Here is an 11,851-nt window from a genome sequence, read left to right as displayed (position 1 = left end):
ATAAACACACATATTTACACTGACTTTATAAATTAAAAGCAATTCATAAAAAATTAAATGTGTGCGTGTATGTGTATATATCTCTCTGTGTTAAAAGTACACATATCATACAATTCTAAGACATAAACAGGTTTGGAGGAGTTAATAAACAACATCTTTTTCATTGAAGTTGGGAAACAGTTGAGAGGCAGATAAACAAGTTAGGCAGGTGGATATGAAAGTAGCAGGGTTATTGTGACAGTCAAATGAGTCATGGTATGCCAATGTCCCTCTGTGGCCTCTTTAGTCCCCTTGGCATCCTTGCCCTAGTCCAAGCAAGGGGCGAGTATGGCGTGGGCTGGGGCGCTGGCAGCAAAGATGCAGGAGATGGATGGACCTTAGAAGAAGGGATGCCTGGACTTGCTGATGGTAGATCTGGGTGGAGAGATGGAGGGAGGCCCAGTTCCACTTGCAGGTTTGTGGCTATTGACCAGGCAGTGGAGGGCCTGAGGAGCACCAGTCTTGGGAAGGATCTGCAGCTGGGTCAGTCTTGGCTCTGTTTCACTGACTATTTGGGAGCCAAGGATGGGCTGCATTTGTAGAGCAAACCCCTAGTTCCTGCACATGTCAAGCCTGCACATTGGAATTCAGAGCATGTGTGTTGAAGATGTCTAGAAGGTCAATACATGTGTCAAAGGTCTAGAAGATGCACAGGGATCCACAAAAGAAGACGGGAGAACTGGACAAAGCTCCTTTCCCCTGAAGTGGAGCATGCCACAGGGCTGCTCAGGTGGGGAGGCTGGGCTGGGCAGAGCCAGAAGAGGCAAGCGAGGGGCCCCTGGGGCCTGTGCCAGGAAGCCCAAACGGGGCGGTTTGGTCTTGCTCGGAGCGCAGCCTGCTGACTGATTCTTTCCCTTCTGGATCGTTTGTCATCATCTCAGACTTATCAGATTAATTAATCATTCTTCAAAGAACATGATTTTTCACGAGTATGTTGTTATCAGATGACAAATGAGTGGCACATCTTCCAGGCTGTATATGCGGAGTGTGGGGAGGTTGCTGGGGCCATGAACATCCCAGCTTCACTTTTTAGAGTATTTTGGGTTTGAGTGTTCACAGTCCGGGAATTTCAACTGATTCGTGATTTTTTCAGAATTTGTGGTCCCCCCTCTCCACAGTACAGAGTAGTGGTAGAGTATATGGGCTCTACAGCCAAATGCTGCTTTGTGAGCTGGATACATTGTTTAACCTTGCTAGGCCTCAGTTTCTTCATCTGTACAATGGGCTAATAGTTGTTTACCCCATTCCAAAATTTGGAGGAGGTGAGATTAAGGAACTTTTCATTCTTAGAGATTAATTTCTTTATATATTTCTAAATAAAGTTTTTATTTTAGAACAGCTGTATATTTACCAAAAAGTTGTGAGGGATAGTTCAGAGAGTCTTCATAGGCCCCACACCAAGCTCTCCTATTATTAACATCTTATATCAGTACAGTACATTTGTCACAATTAATGAGCCAATAGCGCTACATTATTATTAACTGAAGTTCATACATTATTTGGATTCCCATAGTTTTTACCTAATGTCTTTTTCTGGTCCAGGATCCCATCTGGGGTACCACACAACACTTACTCATCACATATCTGTAGGCTCCTCTTTGTTGTGACAGTTTCTTAGACATTCCTTGTGTTTGGTGACATTGACAGTTTCGAGGAGCCCTGGTCAGGTATACTGCAGAATGTTTTCAACTGGGATTAGTCCGATATTTTTCTCATGAAGATAAGTTTCTTTAAGCTAAGTTTAACAATAAAATTGATTATAATCATACAAAAACCAAGTATTCACTAATCTTTATTATTGATCATACAATAAAATTAGTCAGATAGCTGAAAAATCTCATTTAAGTTCCAACTGGTTAGGCATAGTAAAAAGGAAAACTTTTCCTGTTTAAATGAAGCAAAGCAGGTGTTTCTGATGAGTGAGCGGCTGTGCTGGGTGGCATCTCCCGATCACCACGTGCTTCAGGGAGCAGCAGGGAGCAAGTGAGAGTGGGGCCTATCAGAGCGACGGCAGGTCAAGGGCTGTGTCCCTCACCAAGAGGGGACAAGCTGCCTTTGCTCTGTCTGTGGACAAGTGGGGCACTCTTGGTGGTATGGTCTGAGCTCTCCAGGGAAGTGGGTCAGAGCTGCCCACTGGTTTTCTTAGCAAGAAAGACCTCTGTTAAGCTTCAGTCTGATCATGTCGATCACTCCCACTCCTGTAAGGACTTGGTCTGGGTCCATTTAGTCTGGGTGTAAGTGGGACCGAGGGTCATAAGGAAAGGCTGGTCTCAGAAGGAGAGACACAGCGGAACAGGAGAAAGCTTTCTCAGTTAGAGGGCGGTGTCAGACACCTGCTGCTTTCATCATACCCTGTGGATGCTTTATTCATTTAAACTCTGCACCTCCATCCTAGATTTTTCAGACCTAGTTGCTCTCACCATAACAAGCCACCACACCTACCAATGTGCTCCTTTGTGGATGGAATCGCTCATTCAGCACTGTTAAGAGTGTGGGCTCTAACTTGCTGGCTAAGGTCTACTGCTTACTATCTGTGTGTGACCTCTGACAAGTGACTCATCTTTATCTTAGTTTCTTCATCTGTATAATGAGGATGGTGACTACAAAGGGTTGCTGTGACTTTCCAATGAGTTATTGTATGTAAAACACTTTGAACCGTGTCCAGACTTGTAAATGTTCTGTAAATGTTCCCTATTCTAACGCATGGTACTAGACACTGTGGAAAAACACAGAAGACAAAGATATGGCCCTTAATCAGAGGAAATCACAGGCAAGCAGGGTAAGCAAGTGTTATTTTAGCAGTGTGAACAGGGTACTTTTGGAACTCAGGAAAAAAAAAAAAGAGAAAATTGTAATGGCCAGCAAGTGATGTCTCAGCCTGGACATGGAGGAGCTTGTCAGTCGGGGAAAGGGGCAAGGCATTCTGTCACCTGGTATGACAATATTCAGAAGTATAAAAGATCATGGCTTGGAGGAAAGATCCAGAAATTCTCACATTCATTTAATAGGTACTTTAGAAGGAAAGTACAGACAGAACAATTAAAAGGGTGCATCAAAAGAGAGAGAATAAAACTTACTGGAGCTGCAGAAAGACACTAGACCTTAGCTTAAAAAGAAGGATCTTGTGAGATAAATGCAAAGCCAAATGCATCCAGAAAAATCCGAGTAAAATTTGAGTGTACTGAGAACAAAGAAAATCCAATTATCTGCAAAAATATGAGTCTGTTACTGAAATTAGACTTTTTATTGACAGAACTGAGTGAAAGAAGATAAAAGAGCAGTATTTTCAAAAGTCTCAGGGGAAATGATTATGCCCTATGGTATTTTATACCCAAACAGCAAACTATCATTCAAGTAGGAAGGCAAAACAAAAACCAAACAAAACAACAAAACAAATTTAAAAAACCTTATAATATGCAAAAACTCAGAAAATTTACTGTCCAAAAATTCCTTCTGAAAGAATGACTAGAAGATGAACTTCAGCAGAATGAAAGATAAATTCAAGAGGAATATGTGAGAGGAAGGAAATGGAAGTGAATAAGGAAACCAGTAAAATTTATATTTGTTTAAGCAAGTGATGATTGTTTTGAAAATGTAATATGAATACTATACATTAAAGTACCACACTATCTCAACATTGGAGGCTGAATAGGAGATAAAGCAGGGAGAGAAGTAAAAGCATTATATTGTTCAGGAACATAATGTAGAATACTGGTTAATTCTCAATATTGATAGAAAAATGTAGCATTGAATTTGAATAATTCAAATTCAATAGAAGCCCCAAAATTTTAAAAAATGAGATGAAAAGCTTACAAGGAATTATATACCAAAGGAAATTTTTTTAAAAAAGGAGAAAAAGAAGAAGAGAAGAAGAGGGAGAAGAGAAGAAACAAACAAGAAACATCTAACTAAAAAGGGGAGAGAGGGGCCGGCCCGGTGGCGCACTGCTACAGTGCACTGCTTGGGAGCGCGGTGGCGCTCCCACCGAGGGTTCGGATCCCACATACAGACCGGTTCCCGCTCACTAGCTGAGCAAGGTGTGGACGCAGCGCCGAGGGTTGTGATCCCGTTGCCGGTCCCGGTCCGGTACGGGTGTGACACTGAGGGTTGCGATCCATTGCCGGACATGCAAAAAGACAAAAAGGAAAAAAAAAAAAAAAAAAAGAGGAGAGAGAGGGTCCAAATAACAACAATCAGAAATAAAAGAGGAGATATCATAACCGATACCATGGAAATACAAAGAATCATTAGAGACTACTTTGAACAACTATATGCCCACAAATTTGAAAACCTGGAGGAAATGCATAAATTTCTGGATACATCCAAACTACCAAGACTGAGCCAAACTGAACAGACCAATAATGAGCAATGAGATAAGCAGTAATCAGAAATCTTACAATAAAGAAAAGCCCAGGACTGGATGGCTTCACTGCTGAATTCTACCAAACATTTAAAGAGAAATTAATACCAATTCTTCCAAAACTATTTCAAAAAATTGAAACAGAAGCTATTCTCCCAAACTCATTCTATGAAGTCAGTATCACCTTGATACCCAAAACAGACAAAGATATAACAAAAAAAGAAAACTAAAGGCCAATATTGTTGATGAACTTAGACACAAAAGTCCTCAACAAAATGCTAGCAAACAGAATACAGGAACACATCAGAAAGATTATACACCACAATCAAGTGTGATTTGTTCCAGGGATGCAAGGATGGTTCAACATATGCAAGCCAATAAATGTGATACATCACATCAACAAAGTCAAGAATAAAAACCATAGGATCATCTCAATAGATGAAGAAAAAGCATTTGACAAAATTCACCATTACTTTATGATAAAAACTCTCAACAAATTAGGTATAGAAGGAAATATCCCAACACAACAAAAGCCACATACAACAAACCCATTGCCAATATCATCCTGAATTGGGAAAACTGAAAGCTTTCCCCTTAATATAAGGAACAAATCAAGGATGCCCACTCTTACCACTCCTATTTAACATAGTATTGGAAGTACTTGCCAGAGCAATTAGACAAGAGAAAGAAATAAAAGTTATTCAAATAGAAAAAGATGAAATCAAATTGTCTCTGTTTGCAGATGACATGATTCTATATATAGAAAATCCAAGAGACTCTATCAAAAAACTCTTAGGACTGATAAATTCAGAAAGGTTGCAAGATACAAAATCAATATGCAAAAATCAGTAGCATTTCTATACTCCAACCACAAACTAGAAGAAAAAGAAATCAAGGAAGCAAATTGATTTGCAATAGTTACCAAAACAAATAAAATAAAATAACTAGGAATAAATCTAACCAAGGAGGTGAAAGATCTCAACAATTAGAACTACAAATCACTGTTGAAAGAAATTAAAGAGGACACCAAAAGATGGAAAGACATTCCCTGTTCATGGAGTGAAAGCATAGTGAAATGTCCGTACTACCCAAAGCCATCTAGAGATTCAATGCAATCCCCATCAAAATACCAATGACATTCTTCACACAAATATAAAAAACAATCTTGACATTCATATGGAACAACAAAAGACCCTAAATAGCCAAAGTAATCCTGAGCAAAAAAAGTAAAGCTGGAGGCATTACACTTTCTGACCCAAACAGCATGGTACTGGCATAAAAACAGACATGTGGACCAATAGAACAGAGTAGAGAACCCAGAAATCAACCTACGTGTTTACAACCAGCTGATTTTCAACAAGGGCACCAAGAACATACATTGGGGAAAGGAGAACTTCTTCAATAAATGGTGCTGGGAAAACTGGATATCCATATGTAGACGAATGAAACTTGACGCATACCTCTCACCATATATCAAAATCAACTCAAAATGGGTTAAAGACCTGAGTGGATATAAGACCTGAAACTTTAAAACTCCTAGAAGAAAACACAGTGGAAACACTTCAGAATGTAGGAATGGGCAAAGACTTTATGAATAACACCCCAATAGCATAGACAACAAAAGAAAAAATAAACAAAAGGGATTATATCAAACTAAAAAAACTTCTGCACAGCAAAGGAAACAATCAAAAGAGTGAAAAGACGACCTACAGGAGAAAACACTTGCAAATTATACATCTGACAAGGGATTAACATCCAGAATATACAAAGAATACAGACAACTTTACAGCAAAAAACCAAATAATACAAATAAAAAATGGCTAAAGGAGCTGAATAGACATTTCTCAAAGGAGGACATACGAGTGGCCAACAGGTATATGAAAAAAATGCTCAACATCACTAATCATCAGAGAAACGCAAATCAAAACCACATTGACATATCATCTCACCCTAGTTAGATTGGCTATTATCAAAAAGACAGAGAATAACAAATGCCGACAAGGATGTGGAGAAAGGGGAACCCTTCTGCACTGTTGGTGGGGCGGTAAATTAGTGCATCCATTATGGAGAACAGTATGAGGCTCCTCAAACAACTACAGATAGAACTGCCATATGATCCAGCAATCTCTCTACTGGGGTATATCCAGAAGACTGGAAATCATCATGTTGAAGGGATACCTGCACTCCCATGTTTATTGCAGCTCCGTTTACAATGCCAGATGGTGGAACCAACCTAAATGTCCATTGATGGATGACTAGATAAGGAAATTGTGGTGTATAGAGAGAACAGAATACTACTCAGCCATAAAAAAGAATGAAATCCTGCCATTTGCAGCAACATGGATGAGCCTGGAGAAAATTATCCTAAGTGAAACAGCACAGGTACAGAAAGAACACACCTTCTCACTCATAAGTGGAAGCTGAATCCATAAATAAAGAAATAAACAATAAAGAGAGACAGAGAGAGAGAAAGAAACAGTAATTGCGGTAATACATTGAACTTTTAGAAAGAGAGAAAAGAACTGTGGTTACTAGAAGTAGAAAAGGGAAGGAAAGGGGGAGAGGAAGGGGGCTAATGAGGAATTGGTTAATGGACACAAAGAATGATTATTGTAATGATAACTAAGCTAACTATTCTGATCTAACCATCACACATTGTACGTGACTATTGAAAATCAACTTTGTGCCCCACATGTATGTATAATAAATTATCTTAAAAAATTTAAAAAAATAAACTAAAAAAAAACCAATTATCAAGAAAAGAAAACATAAATACATATCAAGTTAGAATGGCAAAAATAAGTTTAATACATAAAAAAATGAGTTGCTTAAATTCATTAAATTCACCTATTTAAAGCATTTATTTTGATTTTTAAAATTCAGCAACATGCTATAAGGGACATCATTAAAATCATTATAATGAGATTGAAAATAAAGTAATGAAAAAAGTTACTGGACAAATGCTAACAAAAAATAAAACAGATGTAGAAATTGTAATATCAGAAAAAATTTGATTCTAAGTAAAAAGGGACAAAGAAGAATGTTTGACATCGATAATCCACCAGGATAACAGAAGCAATGTGAAGCTTTATGTATCTGACAACACAGCTCTGAAATAAAGTAAAACATGATATGCACACAAGGAGAAATAGTGGGAGGTTTTAAACCAGCTCTCCCAAATATCAACATACTAAGTTTGGAACTTCCATTAGGGAGGCCACAAAGGAACAAAAATAATCTCACCAAATTACAAAGGATTGAAATTATGCTCTCTACATTGGCTGACTGACCATGATGAAGTAAAGATTTAAAAAATTTAAAAATGCTAGTAAAATAATCTTTCTTTGCTTGAAAATCTTTAAAAAATAACGAAGTAACTTGAGGGATCCTAAAGCTGGTAATGTCAAGGTAGAGTCTCATTCTAACCCTCCTACCATAACAATTTTAAATTCAGTACAAAATGCAGTAAAACAACTGTTTGAAAGCACCAAAGAGCCACTAGAGCAGGCATAAACCAGAGGGAAATTAACGCTTGAAGGAAGAGAAGTTGACGAGCTTCACATTCACCCCACTCTGCTCCCAAGGATATGCCCATACCTATGTCCTGAAGTGTTTCCTCTATGTTTTCTTCTAGGAGTTTTATTATTTTGAGTCCTACATTTAAGTCTTTAATCCATTTTGAGTTGATTTTGGTATATGGTGAGAGATAGGGATCTAGTTTCATTCTTCTGTATATGGATCTCCAATTTTTCTGGCACCATTTATCGAAGAGATTGTCCTTTCTCCAATGTGTGTTCTTGGCTCTTTTTTTCAAAAATCAGTTGGCTGTAGGTACATGGATTTATATCTGAATTTTCTATTCTGTTCCTTTGGTTTATATGTCTGTTTTTGTGCAAGTACCATGCTGTTTTGATTACTGTAGCTTTGTAATATGTTTTGAAGTCAGGGAGCATGATATTCCCCACTTTGTTCTTTTTGCCTTTTGCTATTTGGGGTCTCTTGTTTTTCCGTATAAATTTTGGCATTTTTTTTTTCTATTTCTGTGAGGTACATCACTGGTAGTTTGACAGGGATTGCATTGAATCTGTAGATCACTTTGGGTAGTATGGACATTTTGATGATATTGTTTCTTCCAATTAACAAGCATGGGATGTCTTTTCTTTTTTTGTGTGTTCTTTAGTTTCTTAAATCAGTGTTTTATAGTTTTTATTGCACAGATCTTTCACCTCCTCAGTTAAATTTATTTGTAGGTATTTTAATTTTTTTTTTGTTTCTATTGTAAATGGGATAAGTTTCTTGATTTCTTTTTCTGCAAGTTGTTGGTGGTGTATAGAAATGCTACTGATTTTTGTATGTCAATTTTGTATCCTATGGCTTTGCTGAATTTGTTTTTCAGGTCTAGGAGTTTTTTGTAGAGTTTTAGATTTCTTTATATAAAATCATTCATCTGCAAACAGGGACAACTTGATTTACTCCTTTCTCATTTGGATTCCCTTTATTTCTTTCTTTTGTCTAATTGCTCTGGCTAGGACTTCCAGTACTATGTTGAATAGAAGTAGTAAGAGTGGACATCCTTGTTTTGTTCCAGTACTTAGGGGAGAAATCTTCCAGCTTTCCCCTATTTAATATGATGTTAGCTGTGGGTTTGTCATATATAACCCTTATTGTATTAAGATACTTTCCTTCTGTTCCTAATTTGTTGAGAGTCTTTATCAGGAAGGGATGTTGAATTTTATCAAATGCTTTTTCAGCATCTATTGAGATGATCATATGTTCTTTTTTCTTTCACTCTGTTGATGTGACATATTACATTTATTGACTTGCATATTTTGAACCATTCTTGCATCCCTGGTATAAATCCCACTTGATCATGGTGTAGAGTCTTTTTGATGTGCTATTGGATTCAGTTTGCTGGTATTTTATTGAGGATTTGTACATCTGTGTTCATTAGGGATATTGGTAGTTTTCTATTTTAGTTGTGTCCTCACCTGGTTTTGATATCAGCGTAATGGTGGCCTCATAGTATGAGTTTAGGAGAATTACATTCACTTCAAGTTTTTAAGATAGTTGAAGTATTGGTTTGTGTGCTTGTTTAAATGTTTGGTAGAATTCAGCAGTAAAGCCATCTGTCTGGGGGTTTTCTTTGTTGGGAGACTTTTATTGATGATTCAATCTCATTACTCTTGTTATTGGTCTGTTGAGGTTTTTTATTTCTTCTTGGCTCAGTCTTGGTAGGTCATGTGTCCAGAAACTTATCCATTTCTTCTATGTTTTCATAATATTGGCATATAGTTGTTTCTAATAGTCTCTGATGATCCTTTGAATTTTGGTGGCATCTATTGTAATGTCTCCATTTGCATGTACGATTTTATTTATTTGGATCTTTTCTCTTTTTTTCTTGGTTAGTCTGGCTAATAGTTTGTCAATTTTGTTTATCTTTCCAAAGAATCAACGTTTCATTTGACTGATCTTTTGTATTGTATTTTCAGTCTTAATTTTATTTATTTCTGCTCTTATTTTATTATTTCTTTTCTTCTACTTAGTTTGGGTTTAGTTTATTCTTGCTTTTCTAGTTCTTTGAGGTGCATTGTTAGAATATTTAGTTTAATTCTTTTTGTTTTGTTTTGTTTTTCAAACCTGATGGCACTGAGCAGGAACCAGCCTGAACACAAACACCTCCTCCTCCTGTGTTCTCATCAGGGTGTGGTTTTAGCTGCCTGGAGTTCTAGCATTATCACCTCTACTGCAAGTCAAGAATTCTAGGCACCAGACTGGTTTTTCCTATCTCTTTGATCACTGATATGCTTTTCTTCATAATTCTGAATTAATTTAGAAATTTCTTTGAATAATAAGTGGCCAAATTATCTTTCCTTAGTCAGCGAAATACCTTATTTCTGTCACCAATGCACTGCTAGGGGACATGAGAGTGGCCTTCTTTCTCCATTGTCTGAGACTGTGAGGAGTGCCCTGAGATGGCTGAGCTGCCCGTGCAGAGTCCACTGGCTAGATTATTATATCAGTGGGCAGTGAGTTCTGTAAGGGCTGGTCACCAAAGTGCCACCTTACAGTTGACAGATTGGCAGGCAAAGCCTCACTGTGTAGGACGCAGAGACCATGTAGACCTGGCCATGCTAAGCATAATAGCACTTCCCAACTTGCTCTCCGAATTCATGTACTCTGCTAATTCCAATGTAGATGTTTTGGAAGACAAAAGATTAGCATTAAGCTTGGGGCTATGTGACTGAATATGTTAGGAAGTCTTTAAATTTAATGAAAGTAGTAGCCATATGACCTTAAATAAATTAATTTTCCTTCTCTGAATCTTAGCTTCTAAATTTTTTTATTGGTTATGAATATTCATGAGAGACAAGGCTGATTGTCACCACTCGTGCCCATGATGTGAGGGCCAGATACCTACTGGCAGCATACCCATTACCAAAAATTGCATTTGTACCCTGTGTTGCCCACCCAATTATCCTGAATCTCCCTCCCCCCCCTTTCCCCCCCACTCCACTTTGTAGCTCAAGGAATATTCTCTCCCTCTGCAAGTCCAACGCATTACTGTGGTCTTTCTTTCCTTCCTTCTGTCTCTCTTAGCTCCCACATATGAGTGAGTACACGTGGTATTTATCACTGTGCTTTGCTTATTTCACTCAACATAAGTTTCTCCAGGCTCATCCATGTTGTTACAAATGGGAGTATTTCATTCGTTTTTATGAAAGAGTAGTATTCCATGGTGTATATATACCACAGTTTCCTTATCCAATCACCCATTGACAGATATTTAGGTTGGTTCCATGTCTTGGCTATTGTAAACAGAGCTGCGATGAACATGGAAATGCTGGTATCCCTTCAACATGATGATTTCCATTCCTCTGGATATATATCCAGAAGTAGTATTGCTGGATCATATGGAAGATCTATCTGTAGTTGTCTGAACTCCATATTGTTTTCCATAGTGGTTGTACTAATTTACAGTTCCAACAACAGTGTAGGAGTGTTCCCTTTTCCCCACACCCTCACCAGCATTTGTTATTCACTGTGCTTTTGATTATAGCCAGTCTATTTGGGGTAAGGTGGTACAATGTAGTTTTAATTTGCATTTCCCTGATGACTAGTGATGTTGAGCATTTTTTCATGTACCTATTGACCATTCATATGTCTTCCTTTGAAAATGTCTATTTGGCTCATTTGCCCATTTTTAAATTGGGTTATTTTATTTATTTTTTTTATTGTATAATTGCTTGAGTTCCTTATATATTACGGAAATTAATCACTTGTTGGATGCATAGTTAGCAAAGATTTTCTCACACTCTGTAGGTTGTTGTTTTACTCTGTTGATTGTTTCCTTTGCTGTGCAGAAGCTTTCTAGTTTGATATATATAGTCCCGTTTCTTTATTTTTTCTTTTGCTGCTTGTGCTTTTGGGATCACATTCATAAAATCTGTGCCC

Source organism: Galeopterus variegatus, unplaced genomic scaffold (assembly GCF_000696425.1).
Source record: "Galeopterus variegatus unplaced genomic scaffold, G_variegatus-3.0.2 Scaffold1276, whole genome shotgun sequence".
Lineage (NCBI taxonomy): Eukaryota > Metazoa > Chordata > Mammalia > Dermoptera > Cynocephalidae > Galeopterus > Galeopterus variegatus.
This window is presented reverse-complemented; position numbering follows the sequence as displayed.